This window comes from Triturus cristatus, chromosome 3_2 (assembly GCF_964204655.1).
Source record: "Triturus cristatus chromosome 3_2, aTriCri1.1, whole genome shotgun sequence".
In the NCBI taxonomy this organism is placed as follows: domain Eukaryota; kingdom Metazoa; phylum Chordata; class Amphibia; order Caudata; family Salamandridae; genus Triturus; species Triturus cristatus.
In genome coordinates, this window is record NC_140584.1 from 929,709,646 (window position 1) to 929,732,591 (window position 22,946).

General features: G+C 45.2%; 1 protein-coding gene across 1 annotated transcript in view; it reads right to left on the reverse strand.

Moving 5' to 3' along the window:
* Window positions 1–22,946, reverse strand: part of RNFT1 (ring finger protein, transmembrane 1) — a 192,284-nt gene that overhangs the window by 168,385 nt on the left and 953 nt on the right. The gene's annotated exons all lie outside the window — the stretch shown is intronic.

Consider the following 22,946-nt stretch of genomic DNA (forward strand, 5'->3'; position numbering starts at 1 on the left):
TCACAAATGCACTATTTACCTTCAAAAAAACAAACTTAAGGCGATTTTTAACAGTACCACCCCGTAAGAACTAATCCAACATCATCGCCAAAGAATGGCACCTGTCCTCATTTTTGGATGCAGTCTCTGCCTTATCCCCCTTCTGACAAAACATTCACCATTGTGTCTTAACTTTCTTACTTTTTATTGTATTTCATATGATATTGCACACATGTCACACAAAAAAAAGAAAAAAAAAAAAAAAAAAAAAAAAAAAAAAATCACAATTGGACTTAAAACTTTCTTCTACACTGTTTTCGAATTGGCAATTGCACTGTGCTTATCAGTGTCTGGTACAGTGCAGTTAGCATAATGGAATTCCTTCCTTCATGGCAACTTGCTCGCTCACCACCACAACCTCCACTGTAGCAGGAAGTTTATTTTTCTATGCAACATTATCTTTTATTGGCTACGCACTCCATTTCCCATACAACTTCTTTTGCAAGACAACATGAAGTTTGGCAGAGCGCAGAAAAGGTACAGGATTTTATGAGAATTGTTTCTGCACACTATCGCCATTCAAACATGATTTGTATCCTACTGGCAGGCAGCGTGGGAAACTCACAGTGGCAAAAAGAATTCCAGCTATCAGTGATCCACCGGGCTTTAAAGTGCATTGTTCAACGTATCTTTTTTTTTAATTTTAACTGTCATGCGACCTTGGGAGGGGAGGTGGTTGGAGGAGCGTGTTGTTGTTTGTCACAAGCACACCTCCCCCCCCCCCCGGCCTAACCCCCACCCCACCAGCAGACACCCTCACACCACTGTGTTGATATGCAAGCAGAGGAGAGGAGAGAAGTGCTGAAGTGAAGCTTTTTCAAAGATGGAGGACCTGATCCAACTTACCACACCTGATATAATTTTCTTGACAGAGACCTGGACAGATAATACCTCTGGTCCAGATTGGAACATTGTGGTACCAAAGAGTTATGCAGTCGCCTCACAAGACAGGGTGGAAGGTAGAGGAGGTGGCATAGCCATAATATATCGGGACTTTTTAAAGGTGCGGGTGCAAGCCATTTCAGACCTACCGGCGGAGGCGCTGCACTACAGTATAAAATCAAACAACCTTTTTAACTTTCAGAGACTTTTGATTTATCGCCCAACTGGACCCAGAGCCGCTTTTTCACAGGCACTAATGACGCACTTTGAGTCTTACACAGATCCTCACCCCCTTACAACCCTAGAGGATTTTAATTATCACCTGGAACTAACAAACAACTCAGACACAGTCAGACTAATAGATAACTTGGCAGCCTTTGGCTTAAGCCAACTAGTTAAGGAACCCATCCATTAGGCGGGCCATGCCCTAGATGGTATTTTCTCTAATAATGCCAACATCAATCTGACTAAAGTAACAAACTTCCCATGGACAGACCATAAGGCGGTCTATTTTAACATCAGGGTCATGCAGCCGAATCATTATACTCAAACTAAATCAGTCAAGGTAAAAACCAGACGCTGGAACAAAGTCCAAGCCAACAATCTAGAGGTGGCCCTTGGCCATCTCCCTCTCTCTTGCTGGCTAAGGACAATAATGAGGCAGCGTCTCTATTCAATGAATGGCTCGACAGCGGCTGACCATGTAGCACCTGAAAAATTAGTGACGGTCAAGAGGCTAAAGATCTCGTAGCCATGGTACAGCTCTGAGCTGAAAGGTTTAAAAGTAAATTGCAGGAGAGCAGAACGTCTTTGGAGACAAGACTATAGTAAAAACAAGAAAATAATTTACAATCTTGCCCTCCAACAGTACAAGGATGCAATCATTGCTGCAAAAAGATCATTTTACACAACTAAGATTGAGGAAGCTGGAAACTCCACTAAGGAACTTTTCAAAACTGTCACACTGTTGTCTAAATCACAGCAGGCTAATGCTTTCCAACCAGACCAAGCTATGTGCAATAAACTGACCTTTTACTTCCAGAATAAGGTCCAAGTAATCTATAATGCCCTCTTGAACACTCGAATGGGTCCAGATACGTTATGTCAATCATTTGATGAGGCTGGTTTCATACACTGCAGATTAGTGTGCTTTCAAGCAGTTACAAAATGACGAGGTACATAAACTTCTTGTCTCTATAAAAGCTGGTTCACCCAAAGACCCCGGTCCTCCCGCGATTATGCATCTGGCCGCTAGGAGAATCTGTGATGAACTAAACCCTCTAGTAAATCAAGTTTTGGAATCAGGTAATTACCCAGTATGTTGGAAAAAAAGCAATGATCAGGTCGATTCTGAAAAAGTCCACTCTAGACCCCTCGGAACCTAAGAACTATCGCCCAATTGCTGGTCTACCAGTTGCAGCTAAATTCTTAGAGAAGTCGGTGAACAAGGTATTGACTGACTCTCTAATCACCAATAACCTGCTGGACTCTACTCAGCATGGTTTCCGGTCATACCACTCCACTGAATCTGCGTTGATTGTAGCCACGGAGGAGGTCCGCAGAACAGTTGACAAAGGGGGCAGAGCAGTCCTTGTACTTTTAGACCTGTCAGCAGCTTTTGACACCGTGAACCACATGGTGTTAGTGCAGCAGCTGAAGGAAGTGGGGATCGAGGGTACGGCTCTGACCCTCCTCATCGTTTTTGGGAGGGAGCAGAGCCTGTATTGGGAAGGTCTGCAATCAGACAGTTTCCGTCTTCCCTGTGGGGTCCCACAGGGATAGGCCTTATCACCGACTATGTTTAATATCTACGTCATTCCCCTGGCCAGACTCATCAGGAAACATGGATTCGCCCTGGTATCCTATACGGATGATTCGCAGCTTGTAATCTCGATAGCTAAACAAACTGAAGATACAGCTGTTAGGTTTGAAGCATGCCTTACCGAGATCATGACCTGGATGAACCATAGCTTTCTGAAAATTAATACAGATAAGACGGAGGTCATTGAGTTTGGTCAGGGTCGATCCCTGTGGAATGATTCCTGGTGGTCTGTGGGAGCAGGGTAATGCTCCTGCTCCGTGTCTAAAGTTAGAAACCTCGGAGTCATTTTCGATGACCAGTTAAACTTTTCCGCTCAGGTAAATAGCCTTACTTCTTCCTACTTCTTTCTAATAAAAACTTTGAGAAAGATATTTCATTTCATCACTCAGGAACTACAAAAGACGGTGGTGGTGGTGCCTCTCTTGTTATCCAAACTGGATTACTGCAATGCTCTGCTGCTGGGGATTGATAAAACACAGATGAGAAAGCTGCAGTCTTTACAGAATGCTGCAGCAAGGCTGCTTTTAAATATACCTAGAGGTCATTCAACCTCAGCAGGAATCAAAGCATTGCATTGGCTCCCTGTGCAGCAGCGCATGGAATTCAAGGCTTTATGTCTGGTTCACAAAGCATTGTATGGGGGAGGGGTCAGGGACATCCAAAAAATGTTTTTACCCTACACCCCTGCTCGTGCCCTTAGGTCCAGTAATTTAGGCCTCCTCAGATTGATAGGATTAGGCGGGTATGATGGGGCGGCAGAACTTTCTCAAACTGTGCAGCAAAGTTATGGAACAAAATGCCAATAGCCATGAGATTCCAACCAAATCGACAATCCTTCAGGAAGGATCTGAAAACGTGGCTGTTTACTTCGATCTAGCTCTCTAGTAACAAAGACTGTACAACTGCCATACACCCCAGCGCCAAGACGCGGCGGCATTCGAGCGCTATACAAAATTATATCCTATCCTATACTCGGGGGAACTGGTTTTGACCCGGGGCAGTGTCTCAGTGTGCAAGAGAGGAAAAACGCCATGGGGGGTGCGGGCCAGGGGTGGAAATGCAAATAAATAAACCGATCTCACGGAAAGAAAAGTGAGAAAACTGAGAGAAAAAAGAAAACTGGGAGGGAGGGGTGAATGAGAGGGGGCATGCCGGAGGTGGTCTCCTGGCAGGACCACCGTGTGTAAGGTGAGGGAGGGGGAATGGAGCTGTGAAGAGGCGAGAGCGTTCAAAGTGAAAGAGACAGGCAGAGAACAGGACGTGTTCTGAGACACCCAAAGAACGCAGATAAAGGTCAGGATGGCGGAGAAGCAGAGGGCCCTCGTGCGAAGAAACCTGCTGAGAAAAACAGGTGAAGAGAGACAGGAGTGAAAGTAGGGTAGCAAAAGGGGTATGCAAGTACGGTTTTGTGTGTTAACCCCTAAAAGGCTTTAATCAACACTGAAACGCGTCCCTGATGGGGGCGTGGCTAGCCGCCTAAGATGGCGGTCGGGCTTTGGTAGAGCTCCGGACCCTCGGGGGGGGGGTGGGGGGGGGACGGGAGGGGGGGAATTTACTTATCCTGACCGAGACTAAGGACACCTGTACGCTGGGGTCCCCTGCATGATCCAATACAGTCTTGGGCCCCCAGAACCGCGATCCCGCGAGGTGTGGAGGACGGGCCTGCTCGCCGCTGTGATCAGGCGGAGGCCGGGAGCTCGAGTGTGACGCAGTTGGCCCGGCGTGCCGCAAGGCTCTATCCTTCATAGGCCCGGCAGCCTCAGGGGCAGTCCAACATCGGGACCGACATCGTGGACCGGACAAGAGTACTGAAAGTTGCGGCGTACCTACAGAGGCCCTGGTACACTGTGGGCGGGCTGGCGCCTGCAAGGGGCCTAAAGACAGCCGCGCGGCTCCGAACTCGCGTCGCACCTGGGATGTCCGGCGGTGACGGGGGCTGCCTGGAAGCGCCGGACGGATCCTGCTGAGGACAATGTGGGGAGTTGTTACGTCCACATTGGTTCTGGTGCATCACCCTCCCTTCTGGCCTCTATAACCAGGCGCATTGTTAACCCCTGCATTCTGAGATCCGGGGTGGCTCTGGAGCTACGGAATTGGACTGGCTGCCATTAGTGCAAGACTGAGACCTGTTGGTGCACTCGTCCCCCCGGCTGCCGCGGGCCTCTCCCCACTCACCGAGGGTGACACTGCGTCACAGGACATCAACTGGGCACCACTGACCCTCGCTCGGCCTGCATTGGCCCACACATATGTGGCCCATAGCGGCCCGGGCTCCACATGGACGACGCCGTGCCCCAATACTGGCTGGAGAGGCCCAGAAGGGCTACATTGCGCACAACAAAGCTCTGCATTTGCTCGCGGAGGCATAACAGACTGGAGACGGACAGCACGACACACATACTTTCTCTCCTGTGGTAATGCTAGCCTATATCTAACTCACAAACCCCCCCCCCCCCCGCCCCCCCCCCCTCCGAGGACGGCGCTGGCCTGCCTTGAGCTGTCTTATACGGTGAGGTCCTCTATGTGAAACCCCCCCCACCAGACACACAGTGGTTGGGGGTCGGGGAGGGTCGTTTCTGCTGGTTTCTCCGTGGGACCTCCTCTGTCGCCTGACCCTTTTCCGGCTGTGTGGGCCTGACCGTGGTGCACTGTCACAACCTCCCAGAGTGACACCCGGGCGTGCTCCCGTGAGTAAATGCTACATTGAGCTTCACCAACACACAAGGATATTTTCTTGGGTGGGACGTGCTGCAGGGCTTGGATAGTGCGGGCAGAATAGGCTCTTTCCCCCCCACCATTTTGTTAGCCTACTCCGTGCGACCGGAGAATACTATACTTCACCACGGTCGACACACACCATGGGCAGAGTCAGAGCGTAAACGCTTGATGGCAGAGGAGCAGGCACCCCCTCCACCATGCCGGAGCTTTCCAGTCGGCGTCGTCTGACCTTCCCGAGGATACACCCGACAAGTTGGATTGAATACTTAAAGAAATTCGCGATTCCAGGGCAGTAATTGAGATGCAGATCAGCACCCTCACCACAGGCCTTACTCTACTCAGGGCGGACCACAGGAAACTGGCGGATCCCCGCATCACAGCGAATACCACAACCCTTCAACAGCTACAGCAACAGGTGACGGGCCTGCTGGACCGGGTGGAGGATGCAGAAGGCAGGAATAGACGCAACAACATCCGCATCATTGGCCTGCCGGACAGTAGCGAGGGCACCAAGGCAGCAGAATTTATGGAAGCCTGGTTCTGGGACCATATAACACAGGAGGGACTCTCTCCTTATTTTTGTGTGGAACGGGCACAGAGAATAACAACCGGGGCACCTAAGCCATGCGCACCACCTTGCCCCTTAATAGTAAAAATCTTGAATTATAGGGACCGTGATATATTGCTACAAAAAGCAAGAGAAAAACCATTGATCCAGTACGAAAACCATCGCATTTCTCTGTACCCCGACTACACCGTCATGGTTCAAAGACAGAGATCGTCCTATCAAGCTGTGAAGAAGAAACTCCAGAAAGCGCAACTTAAATACGCCCTTTTGTACCCTGCTCAGTTGAAAGTAATCTATGACAAAAAAACTCACTTCTTCAAAAGCCCAGCAGACGCCGAGGAATGGCTCGAGGTCATGGGCCTCGGTTCAAGCCAGTTCAGCCACTCAGACATTTCCTCACAGGGCTCCCGCAAACTCAAAGAATGGGTTCTCAACAGGCATGGAAGTCCACTCAGAACAGAGGCGGCACTGGACCATCGCGCGAACAACAGCGACTTGACCAGGAGGGGGCCCTTGCTGTTGCCGGGACATTTCGAGAGGACTTCACCAAGCTCTCCACAGACTCAGAGGACAGCACCCTAAATTCAGACTCAGAGCATAGTATTACTCTGTTCCCCACGATCACACCTCGAGCAGCGAATGGCATAATTGATAGTTGAAGCACGATATAGACACTCGATGAACATGGAACGACACAGGAATCCCTGCACTTTGAACTCTTGTGCAGAAGATGCAGACCCTGACTTCCAGCGTCCATTATATCCTTTTTCACGTATTGAATATAAATACTAGCGCTGTGTTTCAATCTGTATGATTATGTAGGGTGTTTGGGTTGTCTGCGGAGAGCGTACTGACAGACTCCTCCTGGGCCTCTGCGAACTTACCACTGCTTTGCTGGGATCCCGGCTGTAGCCTATATAAGAATACTTAAGCGGAAATGATGTCCTTGACATGATTAGTTATACCCCCCCACCGGGGTTCTGTAGAGCCGCCAGGACTTGGGCCTCAGTACAGACACGACCATGGTTGGCGGCAGCGACCCCCCTATGAGCGTACGCACCGTTATCTGTTGTATGAGTGTTACAAATTGTTGTTGGGGCCAGCGTTGTTCGAGCGCTGTGCCATGTTTTGTTAATGTTAGATGGGAAAGGGACTCCTGGTCGATATCGGTCTATCGGCTCCATATAATGTGGAGCTCCATACAGTCTATTATTAAATGCCTGGAACCACTGCCACTTTAGGGTCTTATAACCTCATAACATGGAATGTACGAGGGATGGGGGCGATTCAGAAGAGGCACCGTATACACGCCTATCTCCTTAGGCACAAAACCCATATAGTCTTTCTGCAGGAATCCCATCTGAGTCAAACACAAAAAACACGCAAAAAATGGCGAGGGCATTTGCTAGAGGTACGACCATATGGTTACGCCACGGGGTCCCATTTATCGAACTGGAACGCCGAATCGATGACCAAGGGAGGTACATCCTATTGAAGGGCACGCTTGATGGCTCCTTGGTGATTCTGGGCAGTATTTACGCCCCTAACTTTGATCAGGACTGATTCCTCCACCGATTGGGTGCAGCACTGGCTGAGTGGGATGGTATCCTCTGGGTGTTGGGAATGCTGTTTTAGACACAAACATGGATAGGTCTCACCCGCCTCTTCACGGTACAAAAGCCCGTAAGCTAGCCGACATATTTAATAACTGGGCAGATGGTTGGGTGCTTTCAGATGCCTGGAGATGCCTACACCCTACTCTTAAAGGGTATTCATTTTATTCCCCCGTACATAGTCTCCATACCAGGATCGATACATTCCTCTGCTCCAAATTCCATTGTCACTCAGGTCTGCCAGTCCACATATCTGGCAAAAACTTCCTCAGACCACAACTCCTAGAGCTCACACTTACACGGGGTAATGTACCAACCCAGAACTACTTGAGGACGCTCCATTCCAAACAGCACTCTCCACTACCATTACTAATTACCTAGCTGAAAATTGGAACACGGCCTCATCTAACTTAATAGAATGGGATGCACTAAAGGTGGTGGTACAGGGGGGCGTCGATAGGACAAATAGTGGGAGCCCGGCAGGAAGCACACCAACGCTTGCTCCGAATCGAACAGCAAAATGACCACACTAGAGCAGGAGGCAGTGACAGACCCGGATAAAAGAGAGGCACTACAGAATGCCCGTATTGGTCACGCAGAGATACTAGAGACACTACGGGTAATCGATCATAGGGCATTCATGCAGCGAAAACACTCAGAAGCAGACGGAACTGGTACACTGCTAGCCCGCCTGGTACGAGATAGGCCTGATCCACCGATCATAATCCAAATCCACACAACGGATGGAAGTATGGACCATACACAACGGGAGATAAACGTAACCTTTTACACACATCTTAGCACTCTCTATGCGGCACCCACACTAGCTGAGAGCTCTTCTATTGAGGAGTTTTTACAGGATCTTGCTTTTCCTGTACTCTCAGATACAGTACAAAAAGAAATAGATGGCCCATCACCCAACAGGAAATTCAAGCAGCAATTAAAAGTCTGAATCGTAATAAAGCGCCCGGGCTCGACGGCCTACCCATTGAATTCTATACGTACTCAGACGCCCTGGTACCCACACTAGAGACAGTATATAGGGCCGCCCTAGAAGCTGGCCATCTACCACAAATCGCCATGCAAGCATTGGTTACCTCGCTGCCAAAACCGGGACGAGACGGCCTTGATATGTCTAATTATAGGCCCCTCTCCCTACAGGCAACTGAACATAAAATTTTGAGCAAAGCCCTTGCTAATCGCATACAACCCTACCTTAATACACTTATACATAGTGATCAATGCGGGTTCCTGCCTAACCGTAGCACATCCCTTAACACGAGACGGCTACATTATGTCATGAGTGCCACCTCGCACGCTTATCAGTCCGCGGGGTGCTTGGCATCAGACCTTCGGCAGGCCTTTGACTCCCTCTCCTGGGATTTCATGTTTGCGACACTTCAACGATTTGGGTTCCCGGACACATACCTTAAATGGGTACGTCTACTGTATGCTTCCCCCACTGCTCGAGCCCGTACAGGTAGATCTATTTCGAACCAGTATATAATTCCCAGGGGTACAAGGCAAGGATGTCCGCTGTCTCCACTATTATTCGTTCTTGCACTAGAGCCCCTGGCGATAGCACTCAGACGGTCAGCAGACAGTCTTGGGATACCCATAGCTGGCACGACCAACCTAATTTCAGTTTATGCAAATGACATTCTACTATATTTACGTGATCTGACTGCCAATAATGCTCCCCTTCCCGATATTTTTGCCACGTTTGAACATGTCTCGGGCCTGGCTATAAATCCAAGAAAATCTCTAGTCTACTTCTTCCAGGAAATACCCTACCCAGACGAAATACAGTTTGGTGCGTTCGCCTTGCCCGTGGCCCCCACCACCTTTAAATACTTAGACATTCAAGTCTATAGAACACAGATAGATCAACTTGATGGCAACCTAGTGAAAGCCATAACAGACCTTCGAGCCAGTGTGGCTTTTTGGACCGCTCTGCCGCTATCGATGATGGGGCGTATAGCCATCTCGAAGATGATAATGCTCCCTCGCAGATTGTATTATTTTGTGAACTTACCTGTTGTCGTCCCACAGTCTATTTTCAATACCTTGAATGCTATGTTGGTGGAGCTCATCTGGGGGTCAGGCCGTAGGAGGGTGAGCCTACAGAAACTCCACTTGGAACCTCGTGATGGAGACCTGGGAGTTCCAGACTTCAGAGCCTACTACTAGGCTAGTCAGCTCCAATGGCTATCTTATTGGACTGCCGGGAGGAACCTACAGGAAATTGGATATTTACCTGGGGACCTACACCGAGGCATACTGCACTCCCTGCTGCTCCTGCCTATGGCTAAAATCCCTGTGGACAGCCCCCCTCTACTAAAGACAGCACTATTGTGCTGGAAGAAGGCATTATCATATACCTCTACAGCGACCCCATACTCGATGAACATTCCCTTACTGGGTATTACCACACCGCAGGGTAGGCTGACGAAGGCCAGGATCCGCAACTGGGTAGAGTCGGGAATGGAGGATATCGGGACATTCTTTGGAGATGATAATTTGCTTGATCACAAATCCTTTCTACAGGTGCACCAACACGTTTATGCCTATTACACGATGCAGTTTCCCATTATATTAAGAATAAATGGTCCCCACAAAGTAGTGAACCTCCGCAGCATAACTTGGTCCATCTTTTATATTATATGGGGAATGGGGGACACCTAGTCAGATGGCTATATACGGGTATACGAGCCCCCGCCACAACCACACTTACATCCCTCAGAACAAAATGGTCTGAGGATTCTACTACAGAAATCACAGATAAAGCCTGGAAGTACATGCTTGAACACCCTCACAGAGTGTCCCGTAACGCCAAGCTAAAATTCATACAGACAATGGTCCTTCATAAGTCGCATCTCACCCCACAGAGGATCCACCGCATGTTTCCTGAAGCTCATCATTGCTGCCCCCGGTGTAAAGGGGACGAGGCAGACTTCCTTCATATGCGGTGGTCCTGCCCCCGCCTCCAGGACTATTGGAGAGGCGTTCGTCAGTCCTTAGACGAGGTCACACACCTTATCTCGGACAACGCCCTGGACTGCCTCATGGGCCTTCGTAAACGTACGAGTGCACAGAAGGTACAACTAAGATTTGTAGATTTGGCCCTCATATTGGCGATAAGAGCCCTTACCATGAGGTGGAAGTCCCCCAGGTGCCCGACGTTATCTAGCTGGCAAGATGACATGATGCAGTGGGGGAAAGCTGAGAGTGTAGCCCCTCGGAGGGAAGAAGAGAAAGGACTACGAGAACAACCCATCTCAATGGAATGGGATCTCTTGCAAGACAAATTCGAATTACTTGATTTACTCCCCCCACAGTGTACCCCAACACCATAATTTACGATATCGCTCTATGATTCATTGACTCGCAGATCATAAATTCTGGCCCCCATACTGCAATTTATGTGTAATATAGACCCTCTAGAAATACCCTGTTAGAACCCTTTTGGCTACTATTGACATTAGCATAGACTGACAGGAGTACGGGGTGGGGGGGGGGGGGGGGGGGTTAGGGAGGGAGCAGACAAAGTTGGGTTTATTTCCGTTATTTGAAAATACATGCTTTAAGCTATTGATTATTATGTGCCATTACTGCAATGTTCTCGAAACTTATTGCTATTATTATTTGGAAGTATTTGAAGTACATCTCCTGCCGTACTGTATGAACACGGTATAGTGGACTCATGCAATGTATTTGTGGTAACTGTCTAAAGATGAAAAAAAATGCCTTCTGTATGAATCTCTGCATTGGATGTGCTGTCAAGGTCCTCAATAAAGTATGTTTAAAAAAAAAAAAACTGAAACACGCCCCTCATAAGCCATACAATAAACCAAAACTGTTTTAATAATACCCTTCCCCTAAAGCGCTTCGTAGCAGCTACAGTGCAATGCGGAAAGTATAAGTCTGCATTTCAAAATATTTAAATCTGCGCACTTTGGACGCAATAATACTGTGAACAGAGACGTGGGATTGGGGGCTGCAGATAGAACAGACCATTTGCTTGTTAATCTCGGCCAGAGTTTTAAAAAAATTAATAAAATCGATCGCCTAGACCCGTTATTTTTAGAGTAGAACGCGAGTGACGGAGAGAATGTAGCATTGCGGCAAGAGCTGCCGCCTTTGGAACAGCAGAACAGGGTTCGAGTCTGGGTGTCGTCTCAGCATCAAAGACGCTAAAAGAAAAGACAAGCCGCGCCGGAGACTAAAACTACAAAAACAAGCCGCAATGTAAGCATGAGCAACAGGGTTACCTTTTTTTTTTTTTTTTTTTTTTTTAGAGTTTTATATAGCGCGAACTAGACCCGAAGATATCGGGTAACAGAGCGCTTTACATAGCACCAGTTTTGTTACACAAGGACACATTCATTTTTTTTTGTTATGTACAGGGAGATTAAGCGATTTGCCCAGAATCACAGGATGTTGAGCGTCGTTGCCGAGACTCGAACCCGGTTCCCCAGCTTTGAAGTCGACCGCTCTAGCCATAAGGCTACATCCTCTCCCAAACTACCTTAACGCGCTCGAACCTGCCCATACTACCACAAGCCGCGCCAGAGAAATGAAAGGCGCGTCAGCCATTGTTGAAGGTAAACGCGGTTATATCCCCAAAAAAAGTGCTTAGCAGCTAATTAAGAGACACTGTCTCCCGCCACAAGCAAAAGATCCAATCCCAGTGGGCGGGGCCAAAAGCGGACAGGGTGGCAACCAGGAAGGATTAAAATGCCTCCGGTGCAATAATGACACTGTGTTTTGCATAACCCATGATGCAAAACGACACGCACAAATAGAAATTGCAGGCGGAGAAGACACGACTTCTGGAACCGTATTGATTCCAAGAAGCCCACGCATTGCAAGAGCAGCACATGCGCGCTGCTATCGCCAGGCGAGACCTAACAAACTTCACATCTATGACCTTCTCACCGATGCAAAACCAAACATACTATTAATAACTGAATATTGGTTGGGAGAGGATATGGCTCCAGTCCTGCATGAAGCCATTCCGCTAAGCTATCAAAACGACCACCCAAAAATCACATAGGCAAAAAAAATAAAAGGGAGGTGGTCTAGCTGTTGTGTTCAAGCAAACATTACATATCACTAAAGTTGATGACATCTCCATAAAGAATTGTGAGGCTCTTCTAACAAGATGTAATCCGACACCATCTTCCTCCTGTAACTTCCTGCTCCTTTACAGACCTCCCCCTAGTAAGGCAACATTACCAGACGCACTTCTAGACTCGGTTTCAAACCTGATAACAATACACTCCCACCTATTCGTTCTGGGTGATCTCAACATTTTGTTTGACAAACCCAATATGACTCCTCCAAAAACAATAATCACTGGCCTAGACACACTGAACCTGCATCAAATTGTCGACAAACCCACATACATCGCTGGACATTTCCTGGATGTCATTTTTGACTATGCCGAACTAGTTACCTTTCAAACTATAACCCCGCTCACATGGTCAGACCATCAGTTGCTTGCAAACATCAAACACCACCAAGTGACTCACCTAAAACCACCTTACGTGCATCAACCGTGGAACAAACTCAATTTGGAACAGTCAAAAACACAACTAACATCCAGTACAGATCTGGAAACAATCAATTCTGTTAAAAAAACTATGAGAGGTTACAGAAAGCTTTTGATATCCTGATACCACTCAAAACCACACAACAGGCCAAAAGAAAACAAGCACCTTGGAGAAATACAGAGATAAAAGACATAAAACTACAAATTAGAAAGCTGCAACGTGCCTGGCTCAAAACAAAAAACAAACAAGACAAACTTCACCTACAGAAAATGAACAGATTATACAAGTAAACTATCAAAAAAGCAAAATAAAAAGTACTATTCAGACAGAATTCAAAATGCTAAATGTGCAAATAAAGAATTCTATAAAATACTCAATGAATTTCGTAAACCAAATTGCCTAGAAGGAACTCATTACGGTAGATTTCACTGACAACTGTCAACTCATTACACAGACAAAGCAGACATGTTGGACTCATTCTTAAAACAGAGACAAAGCAAACCCTTTTACAAAACAACAATCCAAGAATACTCTAACCCAGCCTCTCCTTTCTTTCCAACACATTTAACACGATGAATTTATGGACCTGGTCAAAGCAAGCAGGCCTGCAGGCAGCCTTTCTGACCCATGGCCACCACAAACCTTCAAGAGTATTCTTTAACAACCTCTGCTGCCACTCTAGTAAGAAGAATCATCAACGATTCCTTAACTACCAAAATATTTCCAGAAGAACTCAAAGTCATACATACGCCCTTTACTGAAGAAAACAAACTTGGACCCGCTGAACCCTAACAACTACAGACTCATTACTAATGGACCTTTCTTGAGCAAACTGATAGAAAGAGCAGCGTTTGCCCAGATGTCACACTTCATTGAAGAGAATGCCATACTTTCATACTTCCAAACAGGATTTCGTCCAGGAAGAGGCACAGAATCTGCCCTCCTTGCCATCTGGGTTGACCTGAAGAACACAGTTGACAGCAACGGGGTTGCTGCACTACTCGTCTTGGACCTCTCGGCTGCCTTTGACACGGTTGCCCATGACACACGAATACAAAAACTCTACGAAGCTGGCATAGACGGATCACGTCCTACCTTCGAAACAGAACTAATGTCATCCATACCCCACCTTTTTCGTCCAAACCATACTCCACAAAAGCTGGGGTCCCTCAAGGCTCTTTCATCTCGCCCATACTTTTCAACATTTACATGTAGTCATTACTGGTACTGAGCAATCAATTTCAACTCACGTGCTATAACTATGCAGATGACACGCAAATACTCATACAACTGGAATGCCCCAAAAACATTGAAAACTTGCCAATTTCAGTTGTCTCAGATCAATGGATGACTTGGAGCCATCTTAAATTGAATGCTTTCAAAACGGAAAAACTCGCATGTGGCGATTGGAAACATTATGACTCGCTTGCCGCCTGGCCGGATGAACAGGGATCACCGCCTAAAGTATCTAAGGAAGTAAGAAACCTTGGAATGACCATGGACTCAAGCCATCGATGAATGCCCAAGTGGTCAAAATAGCAAGATCAAGCTTTGTTACTATAAAACGTGTGCAACAAGTCTTCCCCCATTTGGAATTCCCACACACGATTCAAGCCACCATCTCCCTTGTTCCATCCAACTCGATTAAGCCAATAGCCTCTACCACGGATCACCTTTAATGACTATGAAAAGACTACAACGGATTCAGAACTCGGCTGCCAGACTAATCTTGCATATAAAACCACGAGACCACATTTCCCCTGCCTTGAAAGCATTGCATTGGTTACCGGTTGCCAGAAGATCCAAGTTCAAGCTGCTCTGCATCACCCACAAAGCCATACATGGAATGGGACTGCTCTTCATCAGGAATAAAATCACCAAACACATTCATCATAGGAACCTCTGCTCTAGAGTGGTACCTTGCCTCAAAATGCCGAGATGCAAGAATTGGCTCTTCCCCACATAAGCAACGTATGCAAACAGAAATATACAGCATATCCCCTGTATATAAGCATTTATTTGTACTATAGATATGTACCTATATATTTGTATTGCTTTGAATTAACATGCAGAATAATTATGTTAAAAAAAAATATATTTTTTTTTCTTTCAAGTATAACACTCCAAAACCAGAGTTTATGCAGTGCATCTTTAATCTACTTATAATTACTTGCTTCCTTTATGCATCTATATACCTTCCATGTACTTGGATCTATATATTTATTACTTTCCTACAAAAAGTAAATATATTATATGCCCTACCCTATTTCACTTTATATCTCGATCAATATCTTTAATCTACATATACTTACTTCCTTTATGAATCTATAAGCTTTCCTTGTACTTACGGATCTATACATTTATTTATTACTTTCTTTTAATTCAGCATATCCAATGCACTACCCTATTTTCACCCTATACCTCTCTCAGTATATCTTCTACCTGAACTCTCTGACTCATCCCAAACCTTTCTACTACTCTTTCCAATGCACTAGCCTATTTCTCACCCTATACCTCTATCAATATATCCACTACCTCCACTTGCTCATTCATCCCAAACCCCATATGACTACCATGATCCCCAAAATAGCCCTTTCTAGACTCTCCCCTACTCTACCCCTCCTTGCACCACCTGACACCTTTTTTACTATACTGATCCCCCAAAACAAGCCTTTCTAAACTCTTCCCTCTGACTCTTCCCCTTCACATCCCTTTTTACTCATCCCAACCCTCCTACTAGTGCTATGACCTCCCGAAAAAAAAAACGTCTAAAGCCTTCACTCTTCTATCCCACCACTATCCTTTTCAATCGAAATAACAGACTAACATGTCCACTTCTCAAATTTCGTATTTCACTATACTAAATTCACCACTAATCCTTTATGGGTTCCGGAGTAGCGTGCTACTCACCAAAAAAGTGCTTCAACACCCCATTAGGGATAACAAGCGCTACATAAAAGCAAACCTTTTTCCCCTCTTCTGTCCCTCAGCTATCCTTCTCAATCCAAATAACTGACTAATATCCACCACTCAAATTACTTCCATATTTCACTATACTAATTCACCACTAATCCATTACCGGTTCCGGACTAGCGTGCTGCTCGCCGTAAAAGGGCTTTAACACCCCATCAGGGGTAAAAAGCGCTATAGAAATGCATACCTTTTTCCCCTCTTCTATCCCTCCGCTATCCTTCTGAATCAAAATAACTGACTAACCTATCCACCACTTAAATTACTTTCATATTTCACTATACCAACTCAACACTAATCCTTTATGGGTTTCGGAGTAGCGTGCTACTCACTGAAAAAAGCGCTTGGACGCCTTGTTTGGAGTAGAAGCGCTATATAAATGCAATTACAATACAATCTATTAAATTTCCAACTATCTAGTGTTTTGTCTAGTTAAATTACAATATTCAAGTCAGCTGGTTTCGAAATACTTCCACATTTGTGGACAAGGAAATGAGATACATAAAGTTACATTGATTTGCAAATATTAAACATAATTTGAAAACAAATGGAATGCAAAACAGAAATTCACATTTCTTGGTACCACAACCATCCACCTACTTTGTCTATCAGACATGCTTTAAATGCATCTGGTTGCAGTGTCCCACAGACATGAAACCAACAGAGCAGGGAAGTAGACGGGGACCACTGTGGCGCTCCAATGAGTGGCTTGGTTGCACACCTCCTGCAGAGTTACAAGCTTCAGAAACAATCTTTCCCTCATGCTCAATCTACTTAAGGTGACAAGTCTGCCAATAGGTGGTAACCCCACATTACCCTAACCTCCAAAGCAGGAGCGGAGCTTGGCTTGGAACCAGCCAACTTACATTGAGCACAAAACAAGAGGGGGGGGGGGGGTGAGTTGCACAAACAAATGCAGCTGTTTTAAAAATGGCGCAGTGGAAACGAGGTGGGTGTAGGGCATCAACTGACCAAATACTAGAGGGGAACAGCTAGGGTTTGTGAGCACCCCACTTGTACTGGATCCCATCCCAGACGCTGAAACTATCGGGCACTCTGGAAGAATTGTAGAGGTGCGTTAGACATCCCAGAGCAATACAGGGCTGTGAAAATCACAAATTGGAAGAGACAAGCGATTAAGACTTCTCAGACTCCCTTATCACAGTATAAATCTCACACAACAGAAGTCCTGCAAACAATATCCTATCCCCTGGGATCCAAGGTAGACAGGTGCTACCATTCACTTAGCCATTCACATGGGAATGGTAAATATCATATCCACCCAGACCCAAGATAAACAAGGGGAAGACAATAAATGTCTTAATACTACCCTCACACACTTTACAGTGTCATGCTTCATCATAGGGCCGCATCATACATCCAGGTGCAGACCAACACTCTGGATGGAGCGCAATGATTTTTTTGACGAAGAACAGTGGTGAGGGTAGAGAAAGTGAGGAAAAGTGATAGAACACACAAAAACCACGTAACAAACGTGACACAACTTAAAGAGGGGAAATGTTTCCCAGGGGAATACGGGACCAAACAGTGCAGATACATATACTTAAAACAACCTAAGGGTCAGTATTTAGTATTTTATTATATCTGTTAACCCCTGGTAGGATTAAAAACAAGATCAGGGATATAAAGGGGAGGTAACGACCCCTATAGCCCCACTGCAAATACCAACATGTTTCTGCCAATATTATGCGCCCACAAGGATCGCTCTGGCATTCATCAGGGTGTTGGCACCTCCTTTCTGGTCTTCACCCCTATTCAGGTGTTTACCTTCTTATTCAGTCTGTGGAACAAAATACAATTCTTATATACTCTGGGAATTTCCGAGAGGGAACAAATTCCTATGAAAAAAGAAATAAAATAAAAAAAGAAATAGAAAAGAAAGGGGTGGGGGGGGGAGGGACGGAGGAGAGAGGACAAAACCTCTCAATCTTATATTCCCCAACCTTTGTGTGTTCCTCCTTATGGCACTGAAAATACAGGGCTGTAACAAAAGTCCTCAGTGTGCCTACAAGCCATAATAATTTATGAAAACCATGTCAGAAAGGAGGAGGCGCAAAGAAGCCTTTTTCCAGCCTCAAAGGGAAGAGAAGGAAGAGGTGACAAAGGAGGAGCCTGTACACTCTGCAGAAGAACTTAGATAAGGGAGTAACAGATTCTCTGTGGTACATTAAAGACTTGGTTACGAAAATGAGCTCCACTGAAGGCTTTGGATAGTAAACTAGGGAAATGTCAAGCAAACATGTAGGTGTGACGAGTCAGTGCTAAAAAGTGGCAGGCACGCTGTGGAGACTCGGTCAAATAAGACAAGTGACGCTGTGCAGGATCAGCTTTAATTTAAGACCAACGCAATGGACTGCTTTACTCTGATTAATGGAACAACTGAGTGATTGGACAGCATAAGAAGAGGTTCCCATTTCAAGGTAGAGTTCTCCCATGGGCCCCTTTGATTCCCTGATGGAAAAAATATCAAGTGCTTGGCGATCTGATAGTTGGGGGCGACATGCTAAATGGTGCCTACCAGCTACCTCTAAAATCTCTAGGGCATGACGTAGAGTCGAGGAACTGTGAAGATTTTCTTGGCAACAGCAGAGTAGAGAAAAGATAAAGAGGTCTTCAATAAAGCAGACTTAGAGGATGAGGACCATCAGATTCCTGCTCTTCCCAACTTTACTCATGAAACGGGGCTAGGAAAAAGCTCTAAAAGTAAATAATGACCTTGTGGTGAAAGGCCTAGTGACATCAGTTAGAAGTTTTAAGAACTTACCTACTGACACTGGGTGACGGCAAGACAAAGTGATATCGCTGACTATCCTTGGAGTGCTCCTTGGAACCCAAGGGTTAGGACTATTGACTAGTTGGACCACAGTACACCCTTGGGAGAAAGTGATAGCTGGAGGAATATATGTTTAATTAAAGTTACTGTAAAATGTAATCCTGGGAAAGTTGCCACTCTCTCAGACAGTGGGCAACTGGAATGCAAAAAGTTTATATTGGCGTTTTTTTATTTGTGGCAGCAGAGGATGGTGTTGCTGATAAGAGTATTGTAGATGTTCTAACAATGCTTTTTTGAATAGGCCACTTTTAATCTATACACAATGTTTGTCTTGCTATTCAACTCTGACCCTGGATGTCACTGCTGACATTTCATTTGAAAAAATATTATGCCTACATACTAGTAGATGTTATGGTCTATAAAGTACAACAAACTCTTGGATTACCGAGAACAGTTTGCAGTTAACATCCATGTTTTGGGATTCATTGGCAATGTATATATTACTTCCAGACGGTCAAGTGATAAATTAACCGTTTGATGGCTAGAGAGCTACATTTGGCAAATATGCCACCACTTCACTAACCATGAACTTTGTACAGCTTCAGGTGATATTCTAGACATGTTCACACTCACAATGGTCAATCAACCATATACCACCTTTTTCCAAAAGGGAAGAGCTTTGTTAAATCACATTTTCGAAATGTGAGAATGGTTTGGTTATCTTGAACGGTTAGGAGATTTATCTGTAAGGCAGGGCACCCATCTGGATATGAATGTGCTTCACAAACGTTTGGCTAACACGGTTACAACTACAGTTATACTGGCTCAGTACAGGAAGTAAATATATGTTCATTTTATTGGTATGAGTAGTGTTTGTAGATAGTTACTGGGACTCGGGTGACTTTCCAATCAGGATGGGTACTGAAGCAGATCTTCTGTTAGGTGGAAATGTGCAGGATGCACAGACCTGTGAAACAGCCAGACCATCTGGTTCCAAACAAATCAGAAGGGCAAGCGAGAGAGTGGTTTGTGATAATTTCAAGGTGGAGAAGTATACAGCGACCTACACAATCTGTCTCACATCTAGTAAGAACATTTTCAGGATTAGGTAAATGAACACCCAAAATTTGGATCTTGTCAGCAAATAGAGTAATAGCGATCAAAGCCGTGCCTGCATTCTACCAGATATGCCACCAAATTCAGAAGCAATTACATATGGGAAGAAACAGAGGTAAGACTTACCACCAGTCATTTATGCATCCTCACTACAGAACCAGAAGACTGCTATAGACAATTAAATAAATTTCCAAAGGTGTTACAGGTCTGCTATCTAAGTGGATTAATGCATCACCGAGGGCATGGGTATTTCCAAACATTTTCCCATGGGCCAAACAGTATGATCTGTTAAGTGACCATGGGCCATATTGATGCCGGCAGGATAGGGGTCTGTAGGTGTGGTGGAGGGGATGGCAAGGTGGGCATATGGGAAGAGAAGCATGTTCACGGTGTGGACGGTGAGTGGTGGAGTTTTTTTGAGGATGTCTTTCGATATTGCCGGCTAAATTATGACCCTAGTATATAGAAGAGTCATACTGCATTATGCTGTAGCTGGTAATTTACCCAATTCTAATGAAAGCCTAGTTACAAAACTCTGCTGTATTGACACCAGGATCCAAATGAGCCCCTAGAACAGGAGACTAAAGAGTTGGCATAGTGTGGGGATGATCATAATCTTTTGCGCCTTTCAGAGCACTAGTCAACACCAGCACCACAAGTGGAAGCTGGAAATTAAGACAATCGCTGTACAACAGAAGTAACAAACACCACGCTGGCCGATTTGCCAAGTGTGAATTCTTCAGCCAGGCCTAGCCCTCTTGTTACAGTGGCAAGGTATCAAATGTAATAAGCAGCACTTGCAACCTATATGGTAGAGGCAGCGTCCTTGAATATTTTAAATTGTCAGTCTTTCAAATACTATTTTTAGTTACCAAAGATTGTTAGGATGATTGTAAAATATATCAGTGATGTTAAATGTATAAGTTCTATTGTTTAATATTCTATTTAAAGCTCAATAACTTATTTGCCTTGTGCATTGTCAAGTTTGTATTCGACCTGGATGGGGCTGACATATAAATACATTATAGAGAAATGTAAACATCATAAGTGTATTGGCAGCAAAAACATTTTCGTAATGGGTCCAACCAATTACAAACTTATTGTTGGGCACAAATGGAAGCTCTCCCAGGGTCACGTATCTGGATTCACCCTTTTCAACGTGGTACTCCAATCAAGTGGTACTTTCAAATGTAAATTGCTAGATGGACCACAAACCAATTAAAGTAACTCCCAAAATGTATTCACAGGTGACCATTGTCTACCTAGACAACTCATTGTCTTATTGTGAATCATATAATTCTCCGCTCACAAAAGGAAAATTATGCCAGCAAGAAGCTCGCTAAATCCAACCAACTCATGACACACTGACAATTCCACGATTGGCCATGGAGCTCTCAAACATACTACACCACCCTCAATACTGATAATTTTGCTCCATCTAACAACAGCTAAGAGGGTCAGAATTAGCAGCCAATTGGAATCTCCACTTTATCCTTCCTTTTTAACAGTTTGGACCCAATAGGTATGCAACATTTCACCAACAGCAGTCCTGGATGATAATCATCAAGCAGTCTTTTACAGTGTGACTGTTACCCTAGGACATTTGGTACTAGATGCGAGATAGGTCAAAAATGTACTTAATTATTGAGATCCATCGACCACTTTGTAGGCAATGGTATTACTAGGGCTTGCTACCAGTTGCTAAGTACTGAAGCCTCCAACATACTGAAGTTACAGAGATCGGTAAGAGCAGGTACAGTCTGCTTTAAGGCCAAAGATGTCAGGATGCAGGGATCGAGAAGAGAACCAGATGAGATGCTGGTTACCAGGGACTTCACTGCACCTAGTCAGTAGATAAAAGGGGGATGGGGGGGGGGGTCAGTCAATGAAAAACGTGCTGAGGAAATGGCATGTGAAATAAAGAGCAGAGTTTGATCAAAAAAGAGGGTAAGTAGGGAAATCTTGATAGATGTTTGCGATCTAATCTAAGAAAAAGTTAGCAATATCAAAACATTAGGTAAAAAAAAGTGCCTCAGTCAGAGTTTATAGAGGTTTCGTATAAAAAGAAGTGTGGGCTAACTTAATTTGTTGTTGTAGTTGAGGATAGTCAAAATAGTAAATAGATTTGTCTTTACTGTGATAGGTGTTCCTCCAAATGTGCTCCAGATGTTTACACTTGTATATGGCAGCACGGAGTTCATCATTATACCATGATGCCATGGAATGATTTGTATTAGATTTCATCAATCTAACTGCTTTGGAACCACCGATTGAACGCTTCCAGTTCTCCTCTTCGAATTTTACAGCAGTTATTTGCCTTAACATGCCTCCTGGACCAAGCCTGCTGTGATCAACCACAGCACTAGAGATAGGTGACCCAAATAAGGCTCAATCCAGATGCATGTCTCAGGCTCAGCAAGAGGTGTCCTGGACATCTGAGCACAAAACAAGCCAAGCCTTTGTGCTCAAACCACATTCTTGAGGTCCCAGACATGTGCAGCAGATGAAGTGTCGGCTAACAGGGCTGCCCCTAAGTTTTTCAGCATTTTTGGGGGGGAAATTCAGATGGGCTGATCAGGAAAATGATGTGGAGTGCTGTAATAGGCTGTACTGCACAGCTTATTCATGATCAGTTCATCAACCGCTGTCTCAGGTAAACAAAAACGTAAAGTGTCCGATCAGCCCAACTGATCCACCATCAGTACTTCACCTTTGGAAGACCTTTAACTCTGTGGAGGAAATCTCGGTTAAGCCATTACCTACGACTGCCGTCAGTGAGGTAATCGACCTCTCCGGAGGTTTGCGTCTGTGTTTCCTTAACGTAATACTTTTTTTATTTTTTTATTAGAAGCACTTCTTTATCAGCTTA